This window comes from Rattus norvegicus, chromosome 2, assembly GCF_036323735.1.
Source record: "Rattus norvegicus strain BN/NHsdMcwi chromosome 2, GRCr8, whole genome shotgun sequence".
Taxonomy (NCBI): Eukaryota; Metazoa; Chordata; class Mammalia; order Rodentia; family Muridae; genus Rattus; species Rattus norvegicus.
The window spans coordinates 34,206,387-34,224,649 of NC_086020.1; the positions used below are offsets into that span (position 1 = coordinate 34,206,387).

The 18,263-nt window shown below is 41.6% G+C and overlaps 1 long non-coding RNA gene across 1 annotated transcript in view; it reads left to right on the plus strand.

The window, feature by feature from the left end:
* Window positions 1-885: 885 nt before the first annotated feature.
* The window catches only part of LOC134485829 (uncharacterized), a 65,282-nt gene continuing 47,904 nt past the window's right edge, over window positions 886-18,263 (plus strand). Inside the window, exons 1-2 of the long non-coding RNA XR_010064058.1 lie at window positions 886-1,080; window positions 1,219-1,304. This is a non-coding gene — a long non-coding RNA (uncharacterized LOC134485829). The remainder of the gene's footprint in view (window positions 1,081-1,218; window positions 1,305-18,263) is intronic.

The window sequence follows — 18,263 nt, forward strand, 5'->3', positions numbered from 1 at the left end:
CCAGAGCTTTCTAGTCTTCTCTCACTCAGTTTTTAAGAATTTGTGACTTTGAATTTGGCTGAACACATTTCTCCCTTTCTCTCTTTCACAGTTTTTTGCATGGGTTTTTTTTAATTTTTATTTATTTTTATACTTTTTTTTTAGTCCAGTCATTTACTCCCTTCCTGGTTGACCCTCCCGGAGTTCCTCATCTCATTCCTCCTCCTCCTCCCTGTCTCCAGAGGATCTCCCTCCCCACAGGCCTCTCCACTCCCTCAGGCTTCAAGTTTCTGGAGGGTCAGGTACATCTTCTCCCACTGAGGCCAGACCAGGTAGGCCTCTCCTCTATATGTGTGGAGGGCCATGGATCAGCTTCTGTGTGCTGCCTACTTGGTGGCTCAATGTCTGAGAGATATCTGGGGTCTAGGTTATTTGAGACTACTGGTCTTCCTATGTGGTCGCCCTCCTCCAACTTTTCCCTAATTCAGCTCTATGGTTGGGTGTAAGTATCTGTGTCTGTCTCAGTCAGCTGCTTTTTGGGCCTCTTGGAGGACTGCCATGGTAGGCTCCTGTCTATAAGCACACTACAGCATCAGTAATAGTGTCAGACCTTGGTTCTCTAGCCAGTAGTTTTCAACCTGTGGGTCATAATCCCTTTGGGGGGTGCTAACTACTTTTTTACAGGAGTCACATATCAGATATCCAGCATATCAACCTTCCTAATATTGAGACCCTATAATACAGTTCCTCATGTGACTCTCTGACCATAAAATTATTTTTATTACTACTTTATAACTGCAATTTTGTTACTATTATGAATCATAGTGTAAATATACAATGTGGAACCCCACCAAAGGGCCATGAACCACTGGTTGAGAACAGATGCACTTATAGTAAAGATGGTAAACCCTAAGAGTGTTGAGGCCTTCTGCTTTTTACTTATGTCCCTAGAAAGTGTCATCTGCGTGCTCAGTAAAGACCAGGTAAATGAGTATGGCTACCTGCCCGGTGGACCAATGCTAAGGGCCAGAGGTAGGAAGCCTTTGGAAGTCTGCGCCCAAGAAGTATTTTCCCTCACAAAACAAAGTTGTCTTTCTAAAGGTTAGTGTTCTTTAATCTTTCCTATGTGATGATTTTTGTTTGTCCCTATTTACATATAAACACAGCTACTTTATTATTTTTTTTAAATAGAGAGATTCTATACAGAAGTCCAAGCCTGATTTATTGTTCTGTTTCCAGGGAAATGTCCCACCCCACAAAAGGCAGAGAAAAGTACAGGAGGAGACAAGACTGTGAAAGGACATGCACTTTGGAGTTGGGCAGAAGTGAGTGTGAGCTGTGTTGCTTCTTCCTGGTAAGGAAGCTTTGTGGCCAGCCCTGAGTCTGTTAGATGACACTGCTAATGAAGACCAGATGAGATGACATTCCATGATACAGAAAGGTCTCCAGGGTCCTGGCTGGCCTAATCCTGACTGGCCCCGCCATGCTTTCCTTCACCAAATTCCACCAATAATGCTATTTCATGGGTTCTCTAAGCCAGTAGTTCTCAGCCTACGGGTTGTGACCGCTTTCACGGTGTGGGGCGGGGAGAGCGGGGTGGGGGTTAACTATCTTTTCACAGGAGTCACATATCAGATATCCATCCTATCATATTTACATTACAATTCATATCATCAGTTGCAGAATTACAGTCATGAAGTAGCAGTGAAAGTAATTTTATAGTTGGGGGTCATGAAAACACAAGGAACCACATTAAAGGGTCACAGAATTACGAAGGCTGAGAACCACAGCTTTAGGTTCTAAGCTCCTATGCATCCCCCACAGGGGATCTGCACACTTCTTTGTACTTCTCCATTCTTTTTTTTCTTTTTTTTTTTTTCTTTTTTTTTTTGGCTTTATTTTTTTTTATTTTTTATTATTATTTTTTTTTTATTAACTTGAGTATTTCTTATATACATTTCGAGTGTTATTCCCTTTCCCGGTTTCCGGGCAAACATCCCCCTCCCCCTTCCCCTTCCTTATGGGTGTTCCCCTCCCAACCCTCCCACCATTGCCGCCCTCCCCCCATAGACTAGTTCACTGGGGGTTCAGTCTTAGCAGGACCCAGGGCTTCCCCTTCCACTGGTGCTCTTACTAGGATATTCATTGCTACCTATGGGGTCAGAGTCCAGGGTCAGTCCATGTATAGTCTTTAGGTAGTGGCTTACTCCCTGGAAGCTCTGGTTGCTTGGCATTGTTGTACTTTTGGGGTCTCGAGCCCCTTCAAGCTCTTCCAGTTCTTTCTCTGATTCCTTCAATAGGGGACCTATTCTCAGTTCAGTGGTTTGCTGCTGGCATTCGCCTCTGTATTTGCTGTATTCTGGCTGTGTCTCTCAGGAGCGATCTACATCCGGCTCCTGTCGGTCTGCACTTCTTTGCTTCATCCATCTAGTCCAATTGGGTGGCTGTATATGTATGGGCCAAATGTGGGACAGGCTCTGAATGGGTGTTCCTTCAGTCTCTGTTTTAATCTTTGCCTCTCCCTTCCCTGCCAAGGGTATTCTTTTTCCTCATTTAAAGAAGGAGTGAAGCATTCACATTTTGATCATCCGTCTTGAGTTTCGTTTGTTCTAGGGATCTAGGGTAATTCAAGCATTTGGGCTAATAGCCACTTATCAATGAGTGCATACCATGTATGTCTTTCTGTGATTGGGTTAGTTCACTCAGGATGATATTTTCCAGTTCCAACCATTTGCCTACGAATTTCATAAACTCGTTGTTTTTGATAGCTGAGTAGTATTCCATTGTGTAGATGTACCACATTTTCTGTATCCATTCCTCTGTTGAAGGGCATCTGGGTTCTTTCCATTTTCTGGCTATTATAAATAAGGCTGCGATGAACATAGTGGAGCACGTGTCTCTTTTATATGTTGAGGCATCTTTTGGGTATATGCCCAAGAGAGGTATAGCTGGATCCTCAGGCAGTTCAATGTCCAATTTTCTGAGGAACCTCCAGACTGATTTCCAGAATGGTTTTACCAGTCTGCAATCCCACCAACAATGGAGGAGTGTTCCTCTTTCTCCACAACCTCGCCAGCATCTGCTGTCACCTGAGTTTTTGATCTTAGCCAATCGCACTGGTGTGAGGTGAAATCTCAGGGTTGTTTTGATTTGCATTTCCCTTATGACTAAAGATGTTGAACATTTCTTTAGGTGTTTCTCAGCCATTCGGCATTCCTCAGCTGTGAATTCTTTGTTTAGCTCTGAACCCCATTTTTTAATAGGGTTATTTGTTTCCCTGCGGTCTAACTTCTTGAGTTCTTTGTATATTTTGGATATAAGGCCTCTATCTGTTGTAGGGTTGGTAAAGATCTTTTCCCAATCTGTTGGTTGCCGTTTTGTCCTAACCACAGTGTCCTTTGCCTTACAGAAGCATTGCAGTTTTATGAGGTCCCATTTGTCGATTCTTGATCTTAGAGCATAAGCCATTGGTGTTTTGTTCAGGAAATTTTTTCCAGTGCCCATGTGTTCCAGATGCTTCCCTAGTTTTTCTTCTATTAGTTTGAGTGTGTCTGGTTTGATGTGGAGGTCCTTGATCCACTTCGACTTAAGCTTTTGTACTTCTCCATTCTTTTACCAGTCAATTCTTAGTGATGCTTTAGATCTCTGCCAGAGTATCACTATCTGAAAGAAACTTTCCCTAGTCTCCAGCTAAGTGGAATCCCCGATGAAGTACAACATGAACATTATAGACTCCGTCTCATAATTGTCAAAGCTAACAATGGTGTAGTCAGTCACTAACACACTCCTTCCAGAATGTCATATAAAGTTGTTTACTCCCACCCCATTTTTCACAACTGCTTTTTACTTTTTAAAGTTTTGCATGGGAAAGTAAGAATACCGGAAAGAGACGAGGGCCTAAATGAGTGTACCCTGACCTCCTGCAACTGTCTGAACATTTCTCCCTTGGCTATTCCTTTGAATTCCACAGTTCTCTTCTCTCCTGCTGTAACAGAACCCTACAGAAGCTTTGGAAAAGAGAAGATAGAAACTTAAGGTAGCCTGGGTTCCTTTCATCAGCTTTTTTAATGCTTTCTGGGTGATTTTAACATGTAACCAGGGTTGACAACCATTGCTCTAGGAAAGGATTTATTTTGAAAAGACTTTTAGTTTGAGTGTACAAAGTTCTTTATCAGTTGGAGTAGGTGAAACAGCTTAGCACTTAGCAGAATTTCTGCACTGACTATGGTCCTGAGGATGCACTGTGGTCCTGAGGATGACTGTGGTCCCAAAGAGGGGAAGAAAGCTGGTAATGTTTTGGATGTGTACCAGGTGGTCATGACGAGGTGGGGCCCTGTGAAAGCAAACTCCATCTTCTTCCACACTCTGCTGAGGGCAGGGTTTGTCTAAATGTGCTAGGACTCTTGTTATTTTCAGGTAGTGAATAACATAGGGTATTTGTGGATGTGCCTTTTCCCTGACAGAATGTTGGATGGGATGGCTTTAGTGTGGCAACAGCTTCCAGGATTGGCTCTGGAAGGTACATGGAGGAGAGTGGCTTGAATGTGATACTCAATGCCAGTTGGCAAAGATCCTGGGGAAAAGTAAGCAAGATTTAGCTTCAAAGAATGAATTAGTAGAGTCTTAAAAAGGAGGGAAATGGTAAAAAATATATATAGAATAATAATTTGGATATAAAAACTCTCTGATGCTAAGTTTTAAAACAAGGCTTGGTATTTTCTGGCCTAAAGGCCCAAGCCTGCCAACCACCCATTTTGTACAGCTTGTAACTAAGAATGCATTTTATATTTTCAAATGGCTGAAAATAATCAAAAGAAGAATTATATTTCATTGCCTATAAAAGGTATATGAAATTCAAATTTCAGCGTTCATAAAAAAATATTACTGGAACACAGCCACACTTTATCCATTTGTGTGTTACTGCCCATAACTGCTTTTGCTATACACAGGCAGAGTTGAACAACTGCTGTAGACCATGTAGCCCACTAGGGCCCACCTATTTACTGTCTGGTTCTTTACTGGTACAGCCCGCTGATCATTGTGTTAAAGAATCAAATAAAGATCTTACTAGAAAGATTAACCACGAACAGTGAAGAATAGCAAAGGAAGAAGAGAAGAGGGCAAAGAAAATTCCGGTTAGATTGCTAAGTACACTATACAGTTTCTCCACAATCCCAGGACAGAGTTAGGGTCCTAGCAAAGCACAGGAATGACCTTGGAAAATTGAAATACCTGGAAAAGGATGATGCAGTGGACTGCTTGCAAAGTGAGAGCAATGGTGACCAGCCATAAAATACTTCATAGGCTTCTAGCAAAGAAGCCTTTGTCACCTCTAGGCCTGAAGAGTTGGAGGAAGAGAGAATTTCCAGAATCCATAATATAGGAATGATACAGACAGGTCAACCTTCAAGAGCAGTAGTAAGCGTAGGTAAAGGACATTGCTATTCATACAGGACTCATGGAGACCACATTTTGCCCCCTTTCTAGTTTCCCAATAAAATAAGAACCTAATGGAGACAGCCCCAAGTGTCTGCTGAAAACAACTGGAAGCTTGCAGAGGGATTTTTTTTGGTGCCAGTTACATACCTCAACGGAGCAGAAATAAGGTTAAGGAAGGGACAAAAGGGCCTGTAGGCACAAACAGAAGCTGCCTTGCATAGGTGGGCACCACAGTCACTATCAGCCCCACTTTCTCAGAGTTTTATATGTGATGGAAGTTTGGCTCTGATCCCATGAACAATTTCCACGGGTGGGATTGAATCTGACAGCATCAGATTCCAAGAGCTGCCATATGAACCTTTATTCACATAGGGGACATGGATCTGTAAGAAAATTTAGTTTTATTTTTTCCAGCTCAGGAAGGTCTTTGACCATGTAGTTAGCAGCAGGCCCTTTGGCCACTGCATAAATAGCTCTTCAATAGGGACCGATTATGCCCTCGAGGTTATTTCTCTCTTCCCTGAGTGATCACTGTTATGGATTGAAAGTTCTTTATAGTGGACAAACCTGGGAGGGAATATGTACTCATTACAAATATATAGGAATTAGAGGCTTCCAAGATGGCTTGGGGGTTAAGTATGTGGCGGTTGGTTTCCAGCCCCCAGATCAGCTGGCTCTTAACTCAGCCTGAAACTCCAGATCTCAGGCTATCTAACAACGCTTCTGGCTCCCAGACTTCTGAACTCATATGCACAACCCCCCATACATGCATATAATTAAAAATAACAGCTTTTTCCTTTGAGACAGGATTTTTTCTTTGAGAACTATATAGCTTTGGCTGTCTGTATAAATAGATCAGGATGGCCTCATGTGTCTGTTTTAGAGTACTGGGATTAAGGTGTATGTCATCATGTCCAGCTTAAAAAAAATCAATCTTTAAACACACCAAAATCTGATGCTCTGGTTTTCCTTTTTCCCCCATTTCTTTAGTTTTTTTTTCACTTCAAAGTTGGTAGAGAAGTCCCACCGATATTCTTTTTTGATGTACTACTCAGCACCCCCCTTATGTGATATCTTTTATTTAATGTCCTATTTCAGTTCAATGGTCACATCCCATAGTCTCTTTTGTCTTTCAAACTCATAGCCTTTAAGCAGAAGGCACAAAGGCATACCTTGGGCTATAGCCTTTATTATTTCTGTTCCTTTTTTGTTTTTAAGTTGGTCTGAAAGGTATGGGAGGTGGTGCCAGTCTTGTATGAAGCAGCAGAAGTGGACAATAGTGATGGTGGTCAGGGGTAACTTGTGACCATGTCCTCTCCTTTTCCCTCCTCCCTCCTTTCTCTTCTCCCTCTTTTTCTCCCTCCCTCCCTCCATTCCCTCAATCTGTTCCTTCCTTCCTTCCTTTCTTCCTTTCTTTCCTTTTCTTTTTAATTTTTTATTAAAATATTTTCACCCAATATATTTTGATTATATTTCCCCTGCTTCTCCTAGATTATCCTTACCAACCAACTTCATATTCTCTGTCTCTCTCAAAACATCCAGAAAAATAATAACAAGTAAAAACAAAACAATCAATTTCAAGAGAAAATAGTACAAAAAAATGCCAAAACAAAACAAGACGTGTGTGTGTGTGTGTGTGTGTGTGTGTGTGTGTGTGTGTGTGGTGTGTAAATGTGTGTGTAAAATGAAGTCCTTTTATGTTGGCCAACTACAGAGCAGCCTGTCCTGGAGTATGGCTGATATATACAGAGACATTCCTCTTTGCAGATCTGCCCTAAATGGAATGTTTGTTTGTTTTTAAATCAAATATCTCCCCTAAAACTCAAGGACCTATGTGGAAGAGGAGGTGGGAAGATTTTGAAAACACAATGGCTCCTCTTCTAGACACAACAGATTGATACAAATATATCAGAGACTGTGACAGTGTGTCTCCTTCCTCTCTCTAAACTTGCATGCTGGACTGGTTCCTTAGCTCCTCTTACAATCACTCCTGATTTCTTTGAAGACTCCTTAAAAAGCAATCTTTACAGTTAATAACATGTACAAAGTGAAGATGAACATTACTATGTTCCAATGATCAAAGACAAAGTTTCCCACAGCCTGCTAGCCCATCTGTCCTGAGCTGGGTCGGTGTGGCTCCTCCTGTGGACAATGATAATGGATGGCTAGGACGATTTCCATTGCTCCTCCTTGCCACTTCTCTACTATGTGACAGTTGTTTTCCCAAAGTGCACCAGCTCTGTATATGTCAAGCCCAGTTTGATTTGCTTAAGTTTTGAGGAAAGTCCTATAAGATTATCTAGTGGAATTGTTTTCTGCAAGTTAGGTGATGGAAACAGAATTCTAATTATCACACCATTCTAGAGAGTTTTATGAATGAAATGCACACGTAAGCATCAACATTCTTTTTTAATTAAAATTGCATTGATGTGAGTAACAGAGCATTTGTAGGCAGCTGGATAATGGCCGCCATTTGTGGGGAAGGTTAAATAGTATTACTCACAACTCAAAAATAAATATTTTTAGGGGAGGGATGAAATCAAGGTGAAGGGCAGGGAGTGTCTCAGAGTTGCAGTTCCCTCCTGAGCCAGCTGAGGGCAGTTGGTGTGGGAGAGCCATTGTCTATTTTTAGATTCTACTCAAGTCTGATGAATGGTCTTTTCCTTAGGAGGAAAGATATTTGAGGCACTCAGAGGACTCCGTTAGAGGGAAGGCTGACAGAAAGCACTCAGATCGATTTACTTATTGTTTCTCAGCGTGGTCCTGAGACTACCTGAATTATCTGCTGAAAATGAAGATTCTATGTTCCACTCTCAGGCCTCGGAGTCAGGAATCCCTCGGGTGATTCTTCTTACAATAATAGTCTAAAAGTTACCACTCTTTGAGCTTCTGTTCAGGTGGAATGGGGATTAAACACAAAGATATGAGTTGGCCATAGTGTCACATAGGGACTGCCACAGGAACCAGGAAGTAGGGAATGCACAAAGGTCAGTCAAATGAAGACCTCCTCCAGGAGGCTTTTGCTTTACTAGCTGGAATTTCAAAATGGAACTAGATGTGAGGTCGACCTGCCATCAGATGACAGCAACTTTGTCAGCCCTGGGTGTTCACACTCCCCAACCTGAAAGCTTAGAAGCCCCTGTGTGCAGGGACTTGAGAGCTGCTGACTGTGATCTCCAAAATGCCTTCTTTCACTTGGCCGTGGGAAGAGGAGTAAACTCACGATTTCAGTTTTCCCTTCCTCCTTTCTAAACCCACAGGATATTCTCTTGTCAACCCAACAACCAAGTTGCATCCATGTGAGCAAGATCCAGGGCTTTGTCAACACACTTGTTGGACAGAATTGATCTAGATGTAACCTCTCCCTCAGACTTCTTAGTTCATGGTGATAAGAGCATTTCAAGTCATGGACAAAGCCCATAGCACGCGTTGAGAAAAACCAGACAGCTGGGGCTCAAATCGTGTGCACAGGTGGGCTGGAACGCACGCTGTGACTTCCGAGGACACTGTGCTGAGTTGTGGGTTTTGAATTTATCCCGAGGGCAGTAGGGAGCAATGGGAGTGTCTTAAGCAGCAGGATCAATTAGGATCTGATTTGTATTGAGCCTGAGAAGCTCTATGGGTGGGTAGTTAATTGGATCACGTTAACAAGAGAAGCAGAATAGGGCCAAGTTATTTGCTTAGTTGTTTTACTGAGACATGAAGTGCACATTTGGAGGGATTTGACGTGAGGTAACCTGCTATGTCACATGCTGGTCCTGGACTCCATCCTTCTCCCTTGTCCTCACTGCTCACTTTTCTCATGTTTGGGAGGGAAAACAAACAGGATTCTTCTAGTTCCAAGTAGGAGATGGGAAACAAAGTTAGGAGTACACTCATCTTGTGGGATTTTTTTCATATATTCTTCAAAAATCCAAAACCAATCATTACAGAAGAGGCACAAATATTAATATCTTAAGAATGTTCTGGGGGATTTGCTTCTTATTTTCTTCAAAAAGGAGCCCAGGACTAATGAGCTAGAAACCAGTAGGACTGGTTAGCAACCTGGGTCTGCAGGCGCCAAGGTCAAGGGAAACAGAGGGCGTGAGTTTTCTGACTATAACCTTTTATTTAATTTTGACTTATACACCTTAATAATGGTTTACATCACCAAACTATTAAATGAACAAACAGCAGCAGCAGCAGCAGCAGCAGCAGCAACAGCAGCAGCAGCAGCAGCAGCAACAACAACAACCAAGCAAGCAAACAGAAAAGAAACCAACGAAGTTTAAACTAGCAAGGATAGAAAAAAAAAAAAACAAAAAACAAACAAACAAACAAACAAACAAAAAAAAAAAACGAAGGCCGAACTCAAAAGAAAAGCAAAAGGAACTGCATCAGACAGATTAAAAGAAAGCCTACACATTGGGAAGATCACTAAGCATTATGAACTCCAGTGATAATTTTTAAGAAGAAAAAGTGTAAAGAGATCTTGGATCTTACTTACTTGGTATTGTATGAGCTACTATCATGGGGGACCTAGGTTCCCACTCTGGAATAAGGGAGATATCAGTATGAACTTGATGGTGAAAATTCTTCTTTATTTTAAATTCTAAATGATTAAAGTTGGTATTCAAAGTAATGGATTTCGTTATGGCATTTTCATACATGTCTGTCACTGTACTTTCGTTCTACTTCATCCCATCCTTGATTACCCTCCCCAAGTCCCTTTTCCCATCGCTTTCCTTTCACAGGCGTCCTCTCGGTCCTGCCCCCAACAGGCGACTCTTGCCTGAATTAGTCATTGTTCTTAGTCAAGTTCTTCTCTATTTCTAAGTCCCGCCCCCACTTATTAGTTGATATTATTCAGTAAAAAAGAGTGTTTCTTTTTCCTTCTTACGTTTTTAAAAAACAATTTAAACAAATGTATTATTTTTAAAGATTTATATATATGCTTAAAGATTTTATGTATATGCATATACATACACGTACACATACACACACACACACACATTTGGGGATTGAACTTAGGACCTCTGGAAGAACAGTCACTGCTCTTAACCACTGAGCCATCTCTCTAGCCCCTCCCTTTTATTTTTTTAAATATTAGATTATCTAATCCATTTTAAAAATAATATATTTCTTCTACTTGTCATTTAGTTGCTCAGTGTTTCTTCAGTGAAAAAAAAAATCCTTCAAGTGGACCACTGTGTCTTCTTGATATTTCACTACCATACTAAGGAGTGAACTTTTGAAGTAATTAGTTTATATTGAATCTGCTAACACTAATTCAAAAGTACAGAACAAAAAGTAAATTTAAAAAACTTCAAAAAGTGATATCAGCTAAATGCACTAGCTGATGAATAGGTGATCTCTGATTGGATTCCAAAGATTCATGTGAATTTCTACATAAAAATGCATGCATATGCACACTCAGAAACATACAAATGCACAGAAGATACACATTCTATATGAAACTATAGGAACAATAACTGGAAAACTGGGAAAAGGTGTCTGTATTAAAGAAGAGTATTTTGTCAGTTTTTTGAGTATGATCATTGTGTCCTTAGAGTGAGAAAAATACTTTTTGTTCTCTTTAGAATCTTTAGAATGTAAGAACAAAATATCATAAAGACAGGCAAATAAATTCTCTGGTGACTAAATATAAATTGTGTGTGTGTGTGTGTGTGTGTGTGTGTGTGTGTGTGCGCGCACGCGCACGATTGTGTGCATGTGCATAGACGAACTACACATGGCACACCATGAAAAGCAAGTGTGTGAATTAAAGTAGATTTATGTGCTATTGTGCTGTTCCTTCAATTTTTCTCTAAGTTAGCCATTTTTTCAAAATAAGGTGGGGTGGAAACTTGCTGGGCCAAATGAGAAAGGCTGAGAAGGGAAGGCTGGGGAATTTTCAAACTTTAACATCTGCAGAAAGTCCTAGAGCATCCCGGGGGATGCGCTACTGGAATGTGACTAGAGGCAAATGCCAGAAATCAGAACTTCTTTTATGCCGGGGCACGGCTTACTTACACTGCTTTGAAACTTCAAGCCTTGGGTTATAATGACACAGCTACGTGTTTTAAATATACATACGACACCATTTCATCTCAAATACATGCTTCACAAACACAAATCCAAGGTCATGTACCAGCTCTGTCCCAAACCCCATCACTCAGCCAAAGGCACATTTATTGGCGATTCTGGCAAGATGGGTTTCTCTCCAGAGCTCTTCAAAAATGATTTCAATTCTTTCCCATTAATCTTGTCATGGAACTGTGGTGCCAGGATTGTGGAGGAGAGTATCCAGGGGATCCAGGGATCAGAAGTACGGCTTATTTTCTGTCACTATCTGACTCTGGTTTTTATCTAATGCTTACTTGCCACATAGCTTCTCACAGAAACCAGTTTGCCAGCCCACCTCCCTCCTCACCCTGCGCTTCCCCGGCTACAATATGGATTCTGATTACTGAAGCTCTTGTTCGATGAGCTTCAGAAGGCTCCCGTTCTCATTTTTGTCCCCCTGAGTAAAGTAGCGACTGCTTTAAACTGATAAGGATGTGTTTTGCTGCCCTATAGACAGTCATTTAGACTCTGAGATATGTGGCCACTGCCTTGAAATTCAAGCAATGGAAATGACATCATTATCAGCAGACTCTTTATGATGAAAAATGACCCACATTAGGAAACAATCTGAACCGGGGGAAACTTCGGTGATCAATCATCACAATTATAATTTGCTAGTCTTTTATGTAAATCCAACCCACAGTGAAGCCTGGCCGAATGGGGGAGTTGGCAGAGAGAAATCCAGTGGAAAAAGAACATTAGTACAATGTAATTAAGCAAAAGGGAAAGCTTTGGATAATATATGCCTCTCAGGGGATCATTGCGTGCCTTGGGGACCCTGACGGATCTAAGCTGAAAGGGTTGCATCATCATCATTAACTACACTTGTTAAATGCCCAGGACACACAGGAATGGAGGAATGGGCAGGGCTTTGTGCCACAGTGAATTCATTGCAACAAGCCAAGACCCTTCCTCAGACATTTGAACCCTCAGCAGGCTGCCTGTTGGATGGGTGGTAGGAAAGCACACTGGGCGCTTCAGAGAAGCCATCACAATCATCAGAAAAAATTGTTATAGTTTTGGAGTGTCTGGTTAGTTCCTCTCATACCTAATTCATTTTTTGGGTCTAAGTTCTACATAAGGTTGTGTTGCAGCCGCAAGGTGGTCTGGGTAACTGAAAAATAAAAACAAAACAGAATAAAACTATATACAAGGACGATTGTTTTCAGAGAACAAATGGCGTGTACACTTGGTGATGAGGCTGGTTGTTATCCCCAAGGACACACATCCATGTACCTGGCCAATCTCACTCTCTACTTAAGTAGTTCTCAATCTCCCAAATGCTGGAAAGGCATTAATACTGTTAAAGGGTCACCTCGTGTTGTGGTATCCCCCAACCATAAAATTATTTTTATTGCTACTTTCTAACTGTAATTTTGCTAGTGTTACAACTCATAATGTAAATTTCTGTGTTTTATGATGGTATTAGGCAACCCCAAAGGGGTTTTGACACACAAGTTGAGAACTGCTGCTTTGCATGAAGTCTTTGGGGTTTGTTCTATGCATTCTTTTCTCAGACCTGGAGGTGGGGGTATGTATATGACTGAGTACAAGCAGATCCATGGGAGATGAGGAAGGGCAACGAGGTTATTGGTGTGGCTGCACTGGTCCCAGGAAACGTCAGAGAACAGCCTTCTCTAGTCATCTCCAGATGGCCCTTACTCTTGGTCATGTGAAATGGAAGAGAAGAATCTTAGGTTGGCCCAGTTATCTTATGCCAGACATTCCAGGTGCTAGAGATGTAGACACAGCAATATCGCTTGGGGCTACCAAGTGCCCCAAGCATGGTCTTTACACCCTGGCCTCTATCTGAGAGTACTAGGTCCTCTTCAGCACTGGCCCACAACCCTAGAAAAACACCTCTCAACTTCTCTTAAAGCCGACTCATGCTGTGAGTGCCCCACCATCCTCCTACTTCTCTTTCTGGGCATTATTTCTCTCCATGACTACAGATAAACCATTTTGTGTGGAGATTCCCTCGAGACATGGCAACCTTCTATTGAAAACTTTGAAAGGCAGCGTGTGAAGTCTGTATGGATTGTGAATGGGATCTTATGCATGTAACGGCTGAAATGGGTTTCAAAAGATTAAAGGGGAAAAGAGCCGGGAGGCAAGGGAAGGATGGAGGGCCTATAGTCCATATGTACATGTAGGAAAGACGGGGATTTGAAGGGAGAGTTAAATCCATCTCAACTTAATTTTGACTTGGAGTCAGGCACTGTGCTCAGCGTCCACACCACGCATGCTATTCAATCATTGAAACAACATGTTCCTCTGTGTGATAACTGTATCCCTTTCTGTTGAGCCTGTGGATTGGGGAGGTTAAATGCCTTTTCAAAATCACCAGGTTGATGGGAGGAGGTGGGATTCAGCCCTGTTACTCTGACTTCTAACACATGTGCTTCATCACGCTCCTCCAGAGAAGAGGCACACGGTGGGAAGAAGTCTATCAAGTTTCCTGGAAGAAGGTTCCTCTTGTGATTACCTCAGCACTGCCTAAAGTTCAAGGCACTGTGGTTGTCTCTAATTCTCTAATGCACCAGAGAAATGCCATAGCGGTGGCAGGAGACTACATGCCATCTAGAGACTCATTAGCCCTCCTACAGATGATCCAATTTCATGGATTAACTCTAGAGCAGTTGAGGAATCTTATCCTTGGCATCAGCAGAGTACTCCATTGGTCACTTTCAGACTAACAGTGCCAGCAACTTCCTAGTCCAACCAACTGAACATTTTAAACACTGCTGGCAAACGCCAGGGTAATTTATTGAGAGAGATTGATGGGATCATATCTTGGGATCTACAAACCTCATTGGGTGTGCTCCCGTTAACCTCAAGAGTGGTCCAGTGGCTGATTCCTGGGAGCTTCATCTGTTCAGTCTGCTCAATGACTATGATGTGTTGATAGTGGCTTGGTTTTTCTTGAAGGGAATACCTTGCCTTGTTTGAGGCTGAATGTGAAGACATTTTGGAACATGTCCTCAAATGCAGTCTCTCTTGTTCATCCAAGTAGCTGATACCTTAGCAAGTGGCTGTCTGTGTGCTGTAAAGTTAAGGAGCTGGGCTTTCTGGGAGGTTTGGTCAAGTGACTGTGGCTCATTCTGAATGTACTCTTCTAGCACCATAGCTTCAGGTCTAGGGAAGGGCAATGAGGGGTGCTATTTTAAAATAATCTACTCAGAACTTACCTCATGCCTCCTTTAGTGAATGATCTGCATCTGGTTACTAGATCACCCTTCTTCACTTTTTAGTTGGGGGGAGGGATAAAATCAACAGCAATGGTTCTGTTTTTCCTGTATTCATGGACATTGCTCATTTTAGAAGCTCAGGACTTTCACGTTAAGCAAGAAGAGGGGCATGGGTTCTCCTAAAAAAGGGACAAAAACAATTCATAATGGTTGGGAGTGTAGAGTTTGGGAAAAGAATCAATCTGCCTTCATCTGTAAAATTCCCATTGTTTTATACCTTTCTGAGACTATCATTTTGTGGCTGAGGTCTAAGGGACATCTTCTTAATATACTATGGTCTTGATACTCATGAAATCACATGGAAAATTGCCTTTTGTGCCAAGAATGTTTCAGGAGCTGGAAGAGTGAATATCTTACCTAAGTTCTTGAACTTACTTTTTTTCCTTTGGGTTCTCTCGTGGGGTGGGGGTATACAGTCATAACTAGATTTTAAAACTGTATATGTCTCAAGTCTCTCTTAATTCTCAGCCTTCTTCAGGCCCATGAACTGGGTGTGTTTCTAACTAAGAGACATACCAGGTAGGTGAGTGCTGGGTCATGGGTAGTAAGGGTTGAGGGGTTAAGTGCCAACTGGTGGAGAAAGGGGAACAGTATATAACAACCACGGAGGCAGGAGGCATGAAACCAAGAGATAGGATTTGTTTAAAAACTTGCTGGGCCTTGGCTATTTGTCTATACACCAGAGATTATAAATACTGACCCTGAGGGGTCTAGAGGGAGCTTGAGTAATATAAAGTGCATGGATGAAGTGCTCTGGGAATTATAAAACATTTTACACATGTAAATTGTGGTTCCTGGATTTGCATTGAATCAAATAGTTCTTTAAAATATGACAGTCTAAGTCTGGTGCTTTGTGAAACCGATATTCCTCATTGATCTTTTCTCCTAATGGGATTTAATCTGTACACTGTTGTGTCTCTGTGTTCAAGAGATGAGCTGGTTGAAAAGAATGGTACTCTGAAGTTGAGTAGGGTCCCCACCTCGCAATGTAGAAACTGCTCAAAGCTTGAGCACTTGTCACTGTACCCTGGCAAACAGATGTGTGTCTCGGTAAGGTACTCTGCATTTGATGGGTTGGTGGGTTCCACATCTGCCCTCCAATTAGTTTTTCACCTCTTTCAATGCCTTTGAGCCGCCATAATTGTATACAAGGACTATGATCATGATTTTGCTGAATCTTCAAGTCTTTCAGAATGAGAAATGCTTTGGCATTTAGGCATGTTTTAGAATTTCTGCCACTTTCTGTTTACTCTACGTGTGTGTTATGAGGGGTTGCTCTAAGCACTGGATTGTGTAACTGCCTTAATGAAGCAATATTTTCAGGTAGGAATTGTTAATACCCCTAGTTTATGGATAAGGGAATTGAAAACGGAGAGCTTTAGGTCAATTGTTCTGGGTCAGGAAATATGACAGTGCAAGTTATGGGTATGTGTGGGTCTGATTGGCTCCAAAGACTTCTCCTACATCAGAATACTGCTCCATGTCTGGCTGGGCTAGAGATAGCAAGAATTCAAAGGTATTGGGTGAGGTTAAGAGGTATCTCCCTCTTGCTGGAGAGAAGAAAGGTCCAGAACATGTAGCATCCATCCTGAGGCACTGATGGACTGGACCCACCTTCAGCCCCCACACCCCCAAATTTCACATGCCTAGATTGTCTGTACATAGCACATGTGTGCTGGTCCCTATGCTCCACACTGCTTTTAAGGTGCAATTGGTCATTTCAGCCATTTGTTCTGAAGAGAAATGTCCAGTTTTTGTGTGTGTGGCTTAGAGCAGGGCTTGGGTAAACCACAGATCATTAGAACTTCTCTAAGGGCTCACTTTAGCCTTGCTTCCTATTGTGCATTCAGAACTTATAGGCATTGCCTTCAGAATGAAAAGGAAGGAAGTAAAAGAGGAAAAAGAAAGAGTGAAAGAAAGGAAGAAAATAAAGCAAAGAAAAGAAAGAGGTTAGCTTAAGCAAGCAGAGGAGAAGGAAAGGGACAGGGACACAGGATTCAGGGTGGGGTCAAAGAGCATGAAACTGAGACCTTGGACAACTCCTTATTCACCCTATGCCATCTCATAAATCTTCATATTTCATTTCACTAACCGTGTCAGAAATGCAACTATGCTTGTTCATAATTGCTGCCATTGAAGAAATCCACCCTGGCATACCCATATGAAGTAAAAAAAAAATAACCCATGTAACCTAAGAGCAAATCAGAGGCTGGACGCTCTGTGCCAAGCATAATCTCAAGCAACATTTAACTAGGTTCAATATTTATTTCCCTGCCTTGACTCACTTTGAAATGATCTGGACTCAGTTCAGACAGGACCAGCCCTAATTTTATGGTGCTCTTGGATTACTTCCAGCAGCACAAGGCTCAAATGTCAGGGAGTTCCAGAAAAGTGAGATCCTCATAGATTTCACAATGTAAGACACCCTCCTTCTCTCATTTTGCAACACGAAGGCCTTTTCATTGATGATGTGACTTTTTGAGAGTTGTTTGAGCACCCTTAAACAATATCTCTCCTGCATGTCTCTAGGGGTAAAGAAAATTGACTTGGTTAACAATGGGCATAAGTAAAAAATCTCAGAAAAATCTTCAAAGACCATTGACGAGTATTCAAACAGATGACATGCCCCCAACCATTGAGGAAGTCAGACTTAGACTGAGCTCAGCTGACTGTGGAAGTAGACTAAGCTACAGTAAATAGCAGATGACACTCAAGCAAGTTTGATGGATACAAGGGACACATCAAATAAAAAGCAGCTGATTCTCAAGCTTTTGTACCTCAAATAATCAATAGAAAAGCCAACCAATTTTAGTATAAACCAGAGATAAATCTTAGGATGGCAGGACTGGTTTCTAGCTCCCCGTTAAAGGAGGTATTAGGCTGACACCGAATGACCTCACACTCAGCCATGACATTTATTATAGCAGTATGACTTGGTTAAGGGAAGTGATTGATACCCTCCCTTAAAATGAAGCCTTTCATATTTTTTTTTCTTGGTTTGGAAAAAGACTCCAGGACCTTACTCTATAAAATAACATATTTTCATTTTCTTTATTTTACTGTCACTGTACGAAGTGAGTTTTTATCCAGCTTAGCTGCAGGAACTTGGAAGGCTGTGAAGCCTATATTCACACCCTAAGAGCATCTTTTATTGACCATCAAGGAAATTTGTGGGCTTCTCTAGGTGTAGAATTGGGAGACTTGAGGAAGATAATGCATTTAAAGCAGCTAGTAAAATATGCCGGCATATATTCAAGAAATGCTGGGCATGCTGTTGTTCAAAATAATAATTATCATTAAAGTTATTTTGATTCTTGATGTCATAATTTCATAAACCATTATGCTATCGGCAGATGTAAAAACAATAACACCTATGATAGATGTTTTTGTTGATAGCAACCAGCTTCCAGGCAGGCAACATGCTTAATATGTTATTTTTTCTTTGGATTCGCACAGCCATCACCAAAGTATATGAGTTTTAGAAAGGAGGGA